This window comes from Camelus dromedarius, chromosome 16 (genome assembly GCF_036321535.1).
Source record: "Camelus dromedarius isolate mCamDro1 chromosome 16, mCamDro1.pat, whole genome shotgun sequence".
Classification (NCBI taxonomy): domain Eukaryota; kingdom Metazoa; phylum Chordata; class Mammalia; order Artiodactyla; family Camelidae; genus Camelus; species Camelus dromedarius.
Window position 1 is genome coordinate 26,731,679 of NC_087451.1, and position 14,982 is coordinate 26,746,660.

The following is a 14,982-nucleotide window of genomic DNA, read 5'->3' on the forward strand; positions in this document are numbered from 1 at the left end:
TGGCATCCCCTCCTGCCCCGACCCAGGGCTGGTCCCCACAGGCCCTGGTGCCTGCCTGCCATCCCAGTTCCCTGGCTGCGGGGTCCTCGGGACCTCCTGAAGCATGGCATGCAGTAGGTGCTCAGTAAATGTCTGGTGGGCCTGGGTCCGGGCTGCCGTCTCTGCCACAGGGGCCTCAGTGGCAGCTGTGGTGGGCTGTGAGCTTCTGGGGTGGAGACCCTCGTGCCCGCTGCCCTCCTCTGGCCCCAGTGCAGGGTCTGGCATACAGAAGACGCTTAATAAATGGCTACTGAATAAATGGAGATCTGGCCCTTGCCCTCAAAGGCCTCATCGTCTTGGAGGAGACTTTAGGGCAGACAAGTAGGGTGAGTGAGGCTGGTGGTCCGACTGGCCGAGGCATGGCTCTTGGACCCCAGTTTATCATCTGTGAAGTGAGATCGAAGCCCCAGGTGGGGAGGCTTCCGAGAGTACCGAGGAAGGGCGGGTAGAAATGTGAGCCTCTGTGTGTGCCTCTGGGGGGCTCAACAGAATGGGGTGTGGAAGGGGGGGTGCATGAAGGAGAGCGGGTGAGCATGTGTGATGCCAGAACCTGGGAGATCTGTCATCCAGTCCAGTCCTTGGACACGTGGGGAGACAGGCCCAGAGAGGGCAGGCCAGGCGTCTGCAGTGAAAGAGGGCCTCCCACTCCTGGCGTGTCCTCTATATCCCCCACCCTACCTCCTCCACTCACCCCACTGATGGTCCACAGCCAGGTCTTCCTGCCCAGCTGCTGAAGTGGCAGCTGCAAAGCATCGTGAGGCTGCGGGGCCCTGGCCCCCTGAGCAGCCTTCAGCCCTGCAGCACCCGGAGCAGTTCCATTTGCGTGGCCTCCAGTCCCCAGTCTCAGGCTCAGGACCCTCCTCACCCTGGTCCTCGGGGCCCTGCAGTCTGGTCCTCATTGCTACCTGTGCTTCCCACTGCTCTCTTCCTCCCCTCAGGCCACCCTGTGTCCCTCCTTGCTGAGCCTGCTCCTGCCCCAGGGACTTTGCACTTGCCGCGCCCACTTCCTCCAACAGTCTTCTCCAGATCTCCACTCAGCCACCTCCCTTATCACCTTCAGGTCTGCCCAGGTGCTACCTCCTCCTTGAGGCCCCTTCAGCTTCCCTGGGTGACACGGCGGCCTTCCCTTCCCCACATCCTTCTCCTGCTTTCTCCTTCGTAGAACTGAATGCCTGCTGCCACGTTGAGTTTTATCTTGTTTACTGTCTGTGTCCCTTGGAACATAAGCACCTTGAGTGCAGGGGTTTTGCTGTGGTTCGTTCACAGCTGTGTCCCCAGCATCTGCAGCAGGACCCAGGGTGCGGTCGGTGCTCAGTACACCCACGGGGGATGGTGGGGTTGAGCCACCTATGTGGTGCTTGGCACAGAGTGAGTGCCCAGCAGCCCTGGAAGCCAGAGTGACTGTCCCATTCAGAGATGAGGAAACCAAGCCTTATTTGACATCTCTGTGCCGGAATCGTGGAGGTTGTCTGTCGAGGACAGAGCCGGCATTCTGACCTCTTCTGAGGGCCCTTGGCCTGTCACCTGAGTAAGCCCTGCTGTGCCCCTGGGAGTCAGCCTGCTTCCAGCTCAGGGCATTTCCACCGCAACGGTGAGGGCAGAAGCCTTCGCGGCACAGACCCACCCGAGCAAACTGAGGCACGGGACTCAGCGCTCGGCCAACCTCCTGGTGGCGGCGAGGTCACTGTCTTGCTTTCCTGCCCACTGAACATTTTCAGAGGACTGTTGGCCCTTTGTGTCGGGGTCAGTGTGTTTCACCTCCACTGTCCAGTCTCTTTCTTGAACATGGCACCCAACTTTAAATATTTCTTTTTTTAATTTGCCATTTTCAACCTTAGCAGCTTCCTACTTGTGGAAGGAACCTATGTGCTCTCTTGTTGGCAAAGCATAGCCCCTTCTGTTCTCTTGGGGGCTCCTCATCACCTCTGACACTTCGGGCTCGCGCCCCCTCTGGGGTGAGCAGATGATTCCAGGGCTGGGCCTTGACCAGGCGCCTTCCAGGCCACCTAGGGCAGGCTCTGTCTCCTGAGCTCACCTCCGAGGAGAACCAGAGCTCGTCCGTGGCTGACGCCCCCGCCTGGAGGGGTGTCCTGAGAGAGAGGACAGTACGCCATCCCCGCTGTGGGGTGGCAGCCCTTGGCCCGAGAGGGATGCCCCAGACCGAGGTGGCACAGCTCTCTAGAAGCAAGGTGGGAGCAGCAGTGAGACCCTCTGCCCCCAGAAGCCTCCCCACAGTTGTTTGCAGGTTTACCCAGGAGGCTGGGGCTGGGAGGAGGGAGCCTGTGGGGATGGGGGTGCCCAGCTCTGTGCGTGTGTGTGTGTGTGTGTGTGTGTGTGTGTGTGTGAGTGATAGGCTGTGTGCCCCCGACTCCTGCCCACCTCCTCCTCCTTCCAGCTGCAGCCCAAGCCCCTTGAGTTGGCGGCTCCAGCCCTGCAATTCTCTGGCACTTAAAGCAAAAATAAATCACTGCCAGCAGCTGGCGTTCTGGGTGGTAGAGCCCGCCACCCCCCGGCCCTGACCCTGTGCCTCAGGGCTCTTGGTTCCAGGCCAAGCCGGGCCAGGCTTCCACTCAGGCCTGTGGGGGCCTGAGGAGGACTAGGGGGCTGAGGGGGCCTGGCTCTTCACAGCACTAGAGGTTGGCAAGGCCCAGAGAACGCGGGGCCTGGCTGGATGGACGCCTGGGCCCCCGAGGGAGCTGGTATTCTGGGCCGCGGCCTTGTGGAAGCTGGGCTGGACAGGGCCCTGGGACCCCCTTTACACGACGCCTTCAGGAGCAGCCCCTGGACGTCTCTTTTCTTGCTGGCCTCTCCCTTCCCTTCTCAGAGAGCCCTGGAGGTCTTGGCCTGTTGCGTATCCATGACACAGGCTGTGAGGATGTCAGACTTCTAGTGTTACTCCATGTCCCTGTGCTTTGGCCTGTGCCGGGGCCGGGGGCTGAGAGCTGGTCTGGCTAGTGGGGGAGGACAAAGGAACAGTGAACACAGAGTTTGTCATGTTCTCCAGTTGATTATTCCAGTTTTTAATACTAGAGTGCTACGCGCTCATGGTCAAGTATTGAACAGTTGTAAGTATATAAAGTGAATTTCTTCTCTCAAACCCTGTTTCCGCCTCTCGCCATCCCAAAGCTTTATGCTCCTGAGATCACCATCATTAGAGGACCTTACAGACTGTCTGAGTGCTTAACAAACGTGTGAAGGCAGCTATGTAAACGTGCCAGCGTCTGAGCTCCCCCCCCCCCCCCGTTTCCCTTTTGGCTTTCTCTCCTCACTCTATCCCTCTGTCTCCACTGGGGCCCCAGTGCCCTGAATCCAGGGGCGTCATATTCTCCTTCGATGGCCGTTGGGTTGAGGGCTGAGTCACAGAGTCTCCAGACCATGAATCTTAGCCGTGGAGTCTGTGAACTCACTAAGCCACTCAATTCCCGGGTAATGGATTCTCTGAGTCGCGGAGTTCCGGCCCCTTTGAGACAGAGCCTGGAATTGTAGACTTGGCTCTATCCCCTGGAAATTCTGGTTCCGAGGGTCCGGGGTGGAGCCTGGGAATCTACAATTTTCAGTCTCCTCAGCAGTGCAGCCGCAGCCCAGCCACTGTCGGGAGGTCCCATCCCCTCTGGGCCTCAGGGACCACCCAGCCCAGTGCAGACCAGTAAGGCGGGTGCTGTGCTTGGACACGCAGGGATGGCTCTCACCAGTCACTGCTCCCTGAAGGTCCTCAGACGGGGGCCAGCCTCTGTCGGGGACTTGGAGCCCCCTCCATCTCTGTGCTTCTTCATGTTGGGTGCCAGCGCTGTCACCCCAGCGCCTGGTTTGAGAGGAGTCAGAGGGACCGTCCCTGCCTCGCCGCCTAGGGCCCCATGGAAAGTGTCTGAGAAGGGAGTGCATCGCCCGGGCGCTCTTCCCGAGCCTCAGTTCCCCCATTTGTGGTGCCGACATGAGCATCACACCCCCATTTGGCCACCTGTTTTCTCACATCTTTTCAGCTTCAGCTCTGCGGTCAGGGCAGCACAGGGTGGCTTCCTCTCTCACTGCCCCCAGCTCCTCTGCTGTGCAGGCCGGAGGTTCAACCATGCTGGGCCTCAAGCTGTCGGCAGCACCTGCCCGGCTGGGCCAGGCAGGTCCCCCTGGGCCCCGAGAGCCTCTAGGACCACAGGAGGTGACGCCTCCAGAAGTCCCCGGGACGGCCTCAGTGTGGCCGAGCCCCTCCCTGGGGGCTTTGTAACAGAAGAGACCCCAGCCACCCTCTTCCTTTGCTCTGCTGGCCCTGCCAGCCACAGCCTCCCGGCTCCGTGGGACCTGGCCCCAGTCCCACAGCAGATGCCCTGGCCCTGAAGCTCCAGAGCCAGGTGACCAGGCTCTCGGTCCTGTCCTGACCCTGCTGCCTTCCTGGTGGGTCTCTGGGGTCCTCCACTCACTCTGCCACAGGGCAAGCATGGGATCGGAGGGGAGCAGGACCCCCGGGAGCTGTGACCGAGCCTCTGGTGTCAGTCTGCTCAGCTCTGCGCTGCGTGGGGTAGCGGTCCCGGGGGACAGGCCGTCAGCCAGGTCCAGAGGAGGAAACAGGCCGGACAACGGGGAGCAGATCGTGCCCTGCACTACTGTCTCATGGCCGCCAGGACAAGTCACCACAGACTGGGGGCTTAAAGCAACACGGACTTACTGTCCTCAGTCCTGGAGGCCAGAGTCTGGAATCAGGATGTAAGCAGATGCTTTCTCCTGGAAGCTCTGGGGAGAGTCTGTCCCAGGCCTCCCTCCCGCTGCTGGGGCTGCTAGCATTCCCTGGGCTTCCTCGACTTGTAGACACGCGCCCCCAGCCTCTGCCTGTGTCTCCACGTGGCCCTCTCCCATGTCTCTCCTCTGCTCTCGTGAGGACACTGGTCACTGGATTTAGGGCCATCCTTATCTAGGGCGGCCTCACCTCCAGACCCTTAGCTTAGTTATGTCTACAAAGACCCGTTATCTGAATAAGGTCACATTCACAGGTGTTGGGGGGACATGTATTTTTGAGGGGAGCTGTCATTCAACCCATCACACATGGTCACCTTGGATATGCTGCCCTGTCTTTATTTTTTAAGAAAAAAAATATTTTTTTGCATCTTGGAGATACAGGCATATGTGTTTGTTCTCTGCTACTTACCAGCTGTGCGTCCCTGGGCAGGTTGCTTGACTGTTCTGGGTCTCAGTTTGCTCATCTGCAAAATGGAGGTATTAATGGCCCTTCCCCCCACTGGGTTGCTGGGACCAGTTGAAGGAGATGCACCGCCCTGGGGCAGGGAGAGGTGTCGCAGAGGACACCTTTTATGAGTACTTCAGCCGGCACATTGGTTCTGAAATCAACCTGGCTGGATTTCTGTTTCGTGAGCCTGCCCCATTCCGAGGCTCACAGCGCTGCTGCGGACCCCTGGACACCGAGGTCCTCCTGCAGGGCCATCCAAGGGAAGGTTCTGGAAGTGGCCCTGCTGGGGCTAAGGGCTTGTACCTTTGTGATTTGAAGAGCTGTGCCCGCCAGGGGTGACCCAGCTCTGCCCCTCGGAGCGTGGAGCCTGGCTGGTGGCCTGCTGCGCTGTCACCCAGACCCTACCAGTCCCATCTGATGCGCAGGCTCCCCTTCAGGGGCTTCACCTGCATGTCTCTTGTTTTGGAGCCAGTGGAGCATCTGCTCACGTGAAAACCCCTTTCTCCCCTCTCCTTTCTTGCAGCTGCCAGCACAGCTTATTTCTCTGATCCTCACCCTGCCCCCAGGTTGGGGTCTCTGAGTTGGGTGGGCGCCCCTGCCATGTATGGGGCTCTTTCTCACCCTAGTGGGTCCTCGTGGCTATGCCCCAGGGACAGGGCGCAGGTGCCCTAACTCCAGACACTGAAACTGAGGCTCAAAGAAGCCACATGGCCGGTTTCTTGGTTTCCCTGAAAGCTCGCTGTCACGGGGGGGAGGGGGCTGGCTTTCACTCCTGCGGGCCCCCGTGCCCTGGCCCTGTCCCTGGGCTGCCAGGGAACGTCCCTCTGGACACGGCTGGTACACTACAGAATGGCTGCGATCCCCTGGCCTGTGGCCACGTGACCCTGGGGGCCTGGGGGCCTGGGCCCCTCCCTTGGTTCCCGGTGACCATCAGGACACTTTGGGGGCTTCAGCAAAATGCCTGCCTTGATGGTGAGTCCAGCAGCCTGTGGTGTCACTGGGTGCGTTTACTTCTCAGGGAGTGCTGTGATGTTTCGCTGAGACTTGGCATCCAGAAATAATAACAAAAATACCTGTTTACTCCACGTCTTCTGGGCCAGGCGCTGCGCTCGGTGCTTTCCTGAACATTGTCTCATTTAATACTCAAACCGTCCTGGCGGGCAGAGAGCAGGGCTTAAGAAACCTAGGGAGGCAGGGCCCAAAGTGCACTTGAACCCAGACCGAGAAGCCCATGTTTGGGCCTCGGTCCCTCCAGAGGCACGGGGCCCTTTAAGGAGGCCACGGGCCCTGCCAGGCTCTCCCTCTGGGGAGGCCTAGACCTGGGCTGAAGATCCAGGAGGTGCAGTGTTGGACATGAGCCAGGGTTGCCTGGATTTAAATGCCTGGATTTAAATGGGGCTGCCCTCCACCAACTTGCTGTGTGACTCCAGGCAAGCAGCTTTACCTCTCTGAGCCTCACTTCCCTACTCTGAGAAATGGGACTAAGTCTGCCCCATTCAAATTGTGATTCTGTGTGCCAGGTGTTAGGACTACTTCAGAAGTCTAGATGATGGAGGGTTTTCAGAGTTCCATCCATTTTACAGGTGGAGAAACTGAGGTCCCAGGAGGGGGACCTGTGGCCCTCCATCCCCTGTGACCTCAGCCACGGGACATGGGGCTGGTCCAGGCTCCTGCATTTGTGCCCCACAGACTAGGACAGAAAGACAGATCACTGTCTGAGCACCGCTGTGGCTGGAGGTATGTGCAAGGGAGGGGCTTAGGCCAAGGCCCTACTGCAGCTCTCAGGATGCAGGTCATGCCCCTTCATCCATTTGGGAGGCAGAGGTGGGGCTGGCATCTCTCCATCAGCCCCCGTGGTTGTGCTGTGCTTCTGTGGATGTGGAGAGTGGGAACCTGGGTCTGTCCACACACCTGTTGGTGAGTGTGCTCAGTGGCCCAGGATGTGAGGCTGCAGTTTTGCTGGATGGGGAGGCCATTCATTCTCTCACCTCTGTAACTGTGGACCAAAGTTAAGGGAATCTATGTGGCCTGAGTAGAAGTCTCTGCAGAGGGCAGGGGCTCTGGGGCTGGCGGAGCAGAGAAGGCTCCCAGAGGAGGGGGCTTAGGCCCTGGCCCCATGGAGGTAGCACCAGTGCCTCCCAGGGTGAGTGTCCAGCCATCCTAGTCCCCTGGCCCCTGCCTCTCGGATGTACAGGAAACAGGACCTAAAGGACATGAACCCCTGAGTCCACTTACAGCCTCTGCTGCTTGGGGTAGCCCCTTGGCCTCATGGACCCTCTCACTCCAGACCCCACCTCCAAGCTTGGGGTTCTGGTCCTCCCTCTCCATCCCAGAACCTGCCCTCTTGGTCCTGAGGCCCCGGACCCTCAGCCAACAGTGCAGCCTACTCTTTACTGAGAAAATCAGAGGGGGGACCTCCGCTTGCTCCCACCGCAGCTCCCACCTCCGGGCACCGGCGTCCCTCACCATGCCTTCCTCCCTTTCCTGTGGATGGATTGTTATCCCCCGTCACTTAGCCCCCCACCCTCACCTATCCGAGGCCATCGCCGTGGTGAGTCTCCCTTTTCCTGCAAGACACTTCTCTAGACCCTGCACCTGGTCCTTCCACAAGTGCTCACTGGGGGCCTACTGGGGGCCGGCACCTCCTCCAGGTGCCAGAACAGTCCAGGGGACAAAACAAAGCCCTGCCGACATCCACTTGTAATGAAGATTCTCAGTGAACTAGGAATAGAGGGAAACTTTCTCAGCTTGATAAGGACGCCTATAAGGACATCACACTGTACGGTGGGAAACTCAGCTCCAGGATCAGGAACGAGGCCGGCCCCCCTCACCACTCCTTCCCAGCATCGTGCTAGAAGTCCTGGCTAATGAGATAAGACAAGAAAAGGAAATAAAAGGCATACAGATTGGGGAGGAAGACATAAAAATGTCTCTATTCGTGGATTATATGATCATTTATGTAGAAAAATTTGAGAAAAATCGACAAAACTCCTGGAGCTAGTAAGCAGCTACAGCAAGGTTGCAGGATACAAGGTTAGTATACAAGAGTCAGTCACTTTCCTGTATACCAGCAATAAAGAAGTGGAATTTGAAATTAAAATCCAATACCGTTTACATTAGCACCCCCCAAAATAAACTACTTAGGTATAAATCCAACAAAACTCTGATGAAGGAAGTCAAAGAACTATTCCATGTACATGGAAAGGAAGACTCAGTGTTGTTAGGTGTCCACCCTTCCCAACCTGATCTGTGGATTCAGTGCAGCCCAGTGAAAATCCCAGGAAGTTATTTTATGGATATTGACAAACTAATCCTAAAGTTTATGTGGAAAGGAGGCGAAAAACCTGGAACAGTCGACACAACACTGAAGGAGAAGAACAAAGTTTTAGGACTGACACTAACTGACTTAAAGACTTACTATGAAGCTACAGTAATCAAGACAGTGTGGGACTGGCAAACGAACAGACAGACAGATCAATGGAGCAGAATAGAAAGCCCAGAAATAGACCCGCCCAAATATAGTCAACTGTTCTTTGACAAAGGAGCAAAGGCAATACAGCAGAACAGGATAGTCTTTTCAACAAAGGGCGCTGGGACAACTGGACATATGCATGCAAAGAAGTTAATCTTAGACATAGACCTGCCTCCTTTCACAAAAATTAACTCAGTGGATCATACATGGGTACATAAATGTAAAACACAAAGCTGTAAAACTCCTAGGAGATAATGAGAAACTGGATGACCTTGGGTGTGGTAATGCCTTTTTAGATACAATATCAAAGACATGATCCACGAAAAATAATTGACACACTGGACATCATTAAACTTAAAAACTTCTACTCTGGGACGGATGTTACCAAGAGAATTAGAGGACAGACTACATACTGGAAGAAACTACTTGCGGAAGACACATCTGATCAATGGCTGTTACCCAAAATACACGAAGAACTCTTAAAGTGCAACAACAGGGAACAAGTAACAAATGGCCAGTAGGAAACAGTCCTGAGCAGACACTTCAGCCAGGAAGACACACAGATGGCAAGTACACGCCTGAAAAGATGCCCCACGTCATTGTCCTCAGTGAAACGCAAACCAAAACGAGACGCCATGACACACCTGTAAGTGGCTGGCGGTGACGTGGAGCAGCAGAAACTTAGCTCACTGCTGGGGTGGGTGCAGAGCGGTAGTCACTTTGGAAGACAGTTTGGCAGTTTCTTACAAAGCTAAACATACTCTTACCATGTGGTGCAGCCATGATGCCCCTTGGTGTTTACCCAAGGAAGTTGAGAACTTACATCCACACAAAAACTGGCACATGGATATTTGTAGCAGCTTTATTCATTATGGCCAGAACTTGGAAGCAAACAAGATGTTCTTCAGTAGGTGAAGAGATAAACTGGTCCATCCTGACAATGGAGTATCTTCCAGCACTAAAAGGAAATGAGCTATCTAGCCATGGAAAGACCCAGAAGAACCCTAAATGCATCTACTAAGTGAAAGAAGCCAGTCCTAATGGGCTATGTGCTGTCTGATTCCAATCCTGTGGCATTCTGGGAAGGGCAGTGTTTACCCCTCGTGTCCCATTCTATTGACGAATGTTTGGGGGGCTGCACACGTAGGGTCAGGGGGCACATGGGCACTCTGCACCCTCCCCTCAATTTTGTTGTAAACCTAAAATTGCTCTAAGAAATACTCTTGAGAAAAAAAAGAGCCCCTGCCCTCAGTGTCAGTAGAGTCCTGAGTCAGTGACCGCAGGGCATGTGCTAGGGACAGGGCACTGAGCAGAGTCCTGCGTGGAATCGGGGGTGGGGGTGATTCTGGAGGAAGGAGGATCCCGTGGGGGACGGGGCTGACCAGGTTCAAGGACAGTGTGAGGACAGAGCAGCCGGGCTGGGCCGTGAGCGAGAGCCCGGTGGGGCCGCCGTGCCGAGTGCTGGGTGGTCCATCTTCCCCTGTCTGCTCGGCTGTGAGGGGCTGGGCTTAGGTTTGTCAGGCTGCAGTTGGGTTCATGTCTCTCTTCATGTGTCTCCTCCAAGAATCAATCACAGAGAACCGGGTGATCTGGGTCGAGTGGCCGTGCACGCCTGGCCGGGCTCATCCCGAAGCGCCTTCCCACCCCTTCCTGCGTGGCAGGACTTCCGTGGAGCAGGCCTGTGTCCCGGGTGTGAGACAGGAGTCACAGGCTGTCCCAGGGTCCCGGCAGCCGGGCACACAGTAGGCGCTTAGCGTGTGCTCACTCGAGGGTCACAGAGGTGGATGTGTGTCCAGTCCCGAAGGCCTGGGCTCCCCAGGGAAGGGTGCCTGCTGCGTGAGGACGGAAAGGCAGGCAGGAGACAGACCCCCCCCACACCCCCAGAGGCTGCGGCTGCTCCCCCAGCTGCTCCCCCACCCTCTAATCAGCCTGTCAGCACTGAGGAGCCGGCGGGAGTCCCTCCTCAGGGCTGCGCCCCCCCGGAGGCTGGGTTTGGAGGGGGTCCAAGCCACCTGGCTCTCCTTGGTGGGGGTGCTGGTGCTATAGGAGTGGGGGGGCCTCATGAACCCCAGACTCCTTTTTCCCTCCCCAGGGGGTGGGGCTGGGACCAGCCGTGTAGATGCGGTCAGTCTGTCTGAGTGGCAGACAGTATAGACATGTGTGGGTGGTGAGGGGTGCTGTGGTCGTACAGGGGCCCTGCCTGTGTGGAGGGCACGTGTCTGATCATGTGAGCAGGTGTGAGAGTGCAGTGCTGTTGGTGTGGGCAGCACACGTGAGTTTGGGCCCCACTGCCCCTTGCTCTATGCTCGGACCCTCAGTAACTTCTGGACCCTTCTGCCCACCCACCACTCTCTGAGGAGGAGCTGAAGCTGCTTCCAGGCCAGGGCTGGATTTTTGGTCTGTGTGTCCTTCGCTGCCTCCCACGCCATCGCCCTGCCGCGCTCCCGGCATCCCCCCAGCTTCCAGGTTCTCTGGCTCACCTGTCTCCCTGCCCCACCTGGCTGGAGGGAGCACAAGCTCCTGGGTCTCAGGAAAGGGCGTCTCCTGGAAGTTTGTGCTGCTTCAGACCCTCATGGGTATGGACACATTGCCTTCTCTATGTGACCCCCAGAAGGTGACCCCCATTTACAGAGAGGTTTAAGGATTTTCTGGAGCCCCAGGTGCTCCCTGAGCCCCAGTCCAGGAGTCTGGCTGCAACTGACAGGGCAGCCCTCAGAAGCACAGCTTCAGTGCCCTGGGCAGCCCGCCCCACATCCCTGGCTGCTCTCAGGGCCGGCTCCTCGCTGCCCTTCCTGTGGGCACAGTCCCTGCAGTTCCCTACCTGTGTGCAAGGCCTGGGTGCCTTTTCATTCATGCTCTTGGGTCCAACACTGTCCAATGGCCATGAATCTGGTGCTGGGCCCTTTCATGCCCCTCTGAGGGCTTCAGACCCCTGTCTGGGTTGAGCTGCCAGGAGGAGTTGGCGGCCTGAATGGCAGGAGGCTGGTGGACCCTGGGCCACTGGGGCCTCTCCACCCCTTCCTTCCACAGCTGCTTGCTGAGTGTTCCCTCTGCCAGGGGCTGGCCTTGCCTTAGTTCCCCCACAACCCATTATACAGATGAGGCCACAGTGGCCCAGAGAGCATAGTCCAGTCCCACGAGTCTGATGGTGGCCACCACGCTGAGCACCGAGGCCCCTCATTTGGGCTGGTGGCTAGCAGAACATGGCTTTTCCAAGCTCTGGGCTACAGCTGCCGCTCAGGATCAGGGGCCATCCCCACTGCAGGGCGTTGCTGGTCACTAGCGCTGGCCTCTCCTGCCACCCCATAGGCTGGAGCAGAGGAGGGAGGTGGGGTCTGGGCTGCAGCCAACACGAAGTCGCCAGCATTCAGAGGCCACCTCCCCGTGCTTCAGTTTCCTCTTTGTACAAGTACAATACCTCTCTCGGAGGACTCTTAAGAGGCTTAAATGAGAGCATAGCATCTGGGTAAAGTCCTCGGGCCCTGGGCCTGTCCTGCCGTGGGTGCCCCGGAAACAGACACTCACTCCTGGCTCTGTGCTGGGTGACTCCAGGGATGCGTCAGAGCTGGGTGCTCGGGCCTCGAGGCCGGGAGTGAGGGGTGCCTCGTGTGGTCAGGGCTGTGACGGAGACAAACCCAGGGGCCCCAGACCTTGCCTGAGGTGCAAGCCAGAAGTTAGCTGGCAGTGGGCACCCTGCAGGTGGGGAGTGCTGGGGGTTCAGTGTTGCCAGAGGTTGAACCACTAGAAAAGGTTTTCTTTCCAGAAACCCCAGGCCTTGCTGGAGCCACAGGAAAAGGGCGCCTGGAAATGCCTGAGGACTCCTGGGGCTGGCAGGCCTGGACACAGGCCAAGAGAACACAGTGTGGCCAGTGCTGGAACGGGTGGGCCCTCTCCCGCCCTACCCCCGGTGCCTGGCGCAGAGGTGCTGGTGCTGCTAGCACAGTGGCGGTGGTAACATTCCTGCACACCAGGCATGGTTCTGAACTCTTGATGGGTGCACTGACCCTCACAAGGGCCACGTCTTCCGGCCCCCAAGTTACAGATGGGGACCTGAGGCCTGCAGGTGACGTGAGCTGCCCAAGGCCTTGCCACACCTGAGCAGCGGAGCTGCGATTTGAACACAGTCAGTGCACAGGCCGGGGGGAGAATGGGAGGGAGTTGTGGCTTCAGCTGAGGTGGGGGTGAGTGGGTGGGGCCCTCTCAGGGTCCCCCGCGGGCACAGGCAAGGGTGTTGCTCAGAGGTGCCAGCCGCCCTGGCCTTGGTGTCGCGATGCTGTGAGGGACTGTTTGGCTCGCAAGTGCTTGCTGAGGCCAGAGGTTGAGGCTGCACTCTCCTGGAGAGCCCTGCGGGGAGGGTGTGGCATCCTCGGCTGACAGGGACACTGAGGCTCACAGGGGGCCACTGGGTGCATGAGACACGCAACCAGGGTGTCAGAGTTGGGATTTGGACCCAGAGTGGGCAAAGCCCATGCAGCTCTGTGTTTAAGCAGGGGGACTGCTTCAAGCTTTGCAAACGACGTGGGTGCCGACCGCTGGGGCCATTTGCTGGGCGATCACTGCAGGAAGGCCCCGTGCTGGGCGCCGAGTCTCAGTGCTCACTCCACCCTCAGAGGGGGTGTCAGTGCCCATCTTACAGATGAGGACACTGATAAGGCCCTGAGAGGGGGCCATGGTGCCCTGTGGCAGCCAGGGTTCCAGCCACCTTGTTTCCCGGAGTCTCAGGAGAAGCCAGGGGTTATGGGATGCCCAGGGGGTGGGCAGGGGCTCCAGGATTCCCCAGTCCAGTGTCGATGTGGGTGGGTGAGGGGCCCCTTCTCTGTGGGGGTGACAAGAGGTCAGCCCTGGGATTTGAGGGCCCTTCACGCTTGTCCCTGTGCTGACAGCTGGGTCCTTGGAGGTACCAGAGCCACTTGGTGAAACCACAAAGCTGGACCTCCACTTGGTGTCTGGGAGGTGGGCTGGGCATTGAGGAAGGGCCGCCTCGTGAGGTGAAGGGACCCCACGTGGCTTCAGCGTCAGGTCGTAGTGGGGACCGACCCTGAGCCATTCTCATCCCCCAGGGCGTGGACTGGGGCACGTTATCAGTCAAGGTCACATTCCTGGCTGTGGGACCCTGGGCAAGTCCCTTTACCTCTCTGAGCCTCAGTTTCCTCTTCTGTAAAGCAGGGATGGTAACGATGCCCACCTCACAGGGCTGCTCTGGGACTCAGTTAGGGAGACCATGTGCCGGGCATAAAGGCACAGGCTTGGGGGCCGCTGGGTTTAGTCCCCAGCTCTGCATCTCACAGGCTGTGTGGCTTTGGGCAAGTCACTACCTCTCTGAGCCTCGGTGTCCCTGTCGGTCAGATGGAGACAGCAGCAGGCCCTCCTTCCCTGGGCTTTCTCGGGACACATGAGGCAAAGCCCTGTAGATGTGAGCGGAGGTCCTGTGTGACTCCAGTGGGCGTGAGAACCTCTGACTTCCCCTGCCTGGACGCCGGCGTCCACCTCCCAGACACTGCCGCGTGGGGCTTGCAGCTCCCGGCTGCCTGTGGGGAGCGGAGCCCAGCGGTTTCATCCCCTGCACTCTGTCTGATGAAATATAAATAGCACGCGGTGTTTGCGAGCGAGGGTAGGAAGCGTCTGTGGTCGGGCCCTCCCTCCCCACTCGCTCAGGCAGCAAGGCTGATGAGCTGGCCGTGGGGAAAGGAGCTCGTGAATAAACCATCACAAGGTCTGGGCTAATGCACTGGCCTCGAGGCAGTGCGTGCAATTAGTGTGCTGATTGTCCAGAGAGGGTGACTTCTGTGCAGGCTCAGTCCAGCGTCCCCTGTTTGCGAAGCGCCCTCTCCTGGGGCTGGTGAAGCTGCAGATGGGGGCCCGTTAGCCCCTGCCTGCTGCCTGTGAAGTGGGCTCCCCAGGACTCGGGGAGGGGGTCCCACACTGGCGAGCACCAGCCCACTGGGCCCTCATACCCGTGTTCCGGCTGCAGTGGCCCTCACCTGGGTCAGGTGCTGGTGTGCCGGGCTGCTCTGGAGCTCAGAGCAGAGCCTGGGGCTGAGGCCCTCACGGCTCCCGCTTCTTCTCTCTGTGTTCAGCGGTTTGATTTTTTTTTTTTTTTTTGCTTTTGAACCAAGGCTGTCCCAGCTTAGCCAGCTCCTGCCCCGTTACCAAGGTGACCAGACCATCTCCAGCACCCCATGGCCACCGCCAGGGTTAGGCAAGGGACTCTGGTGCATGCACATGCACATAGCCTGCACACGTGTGCCACACATGTGTCATGCCTACACACACGTGTACATACACATGTGGGAGAGCA

The 14,982-nt window shown here is 58.2% G+C and overlaps 1 protein-coding gene across 4 annotated transcripts in view; it reads left to right on the top strand.

Annotated features, from left to right (window-relative positions):
- KCNJ12 (potassium inwardly rectifying channel subfamily J member 12) overlaps positions 1-14,982 on the top strand; it is an 89,177-nt gene that overhangs the window by 3,744 nt on the left and 70,451 nt on the right. The window contains exon 2 of one of the 4 annotated variants that reach the window (XR_010384367.1): positions 6,796-6,903. The exons of the other annotated variants lie outside the window; for them this stretch is intronic. The gene's annotated coding sequence lies outside the window, so the exon portion shown is untranslated. Of the gene's footprint in view, positions 1-6,795; positions 6,904-14,982 lie in introns of those variants that run through there. 4 annotated transcript variants of the gene reach the window in all.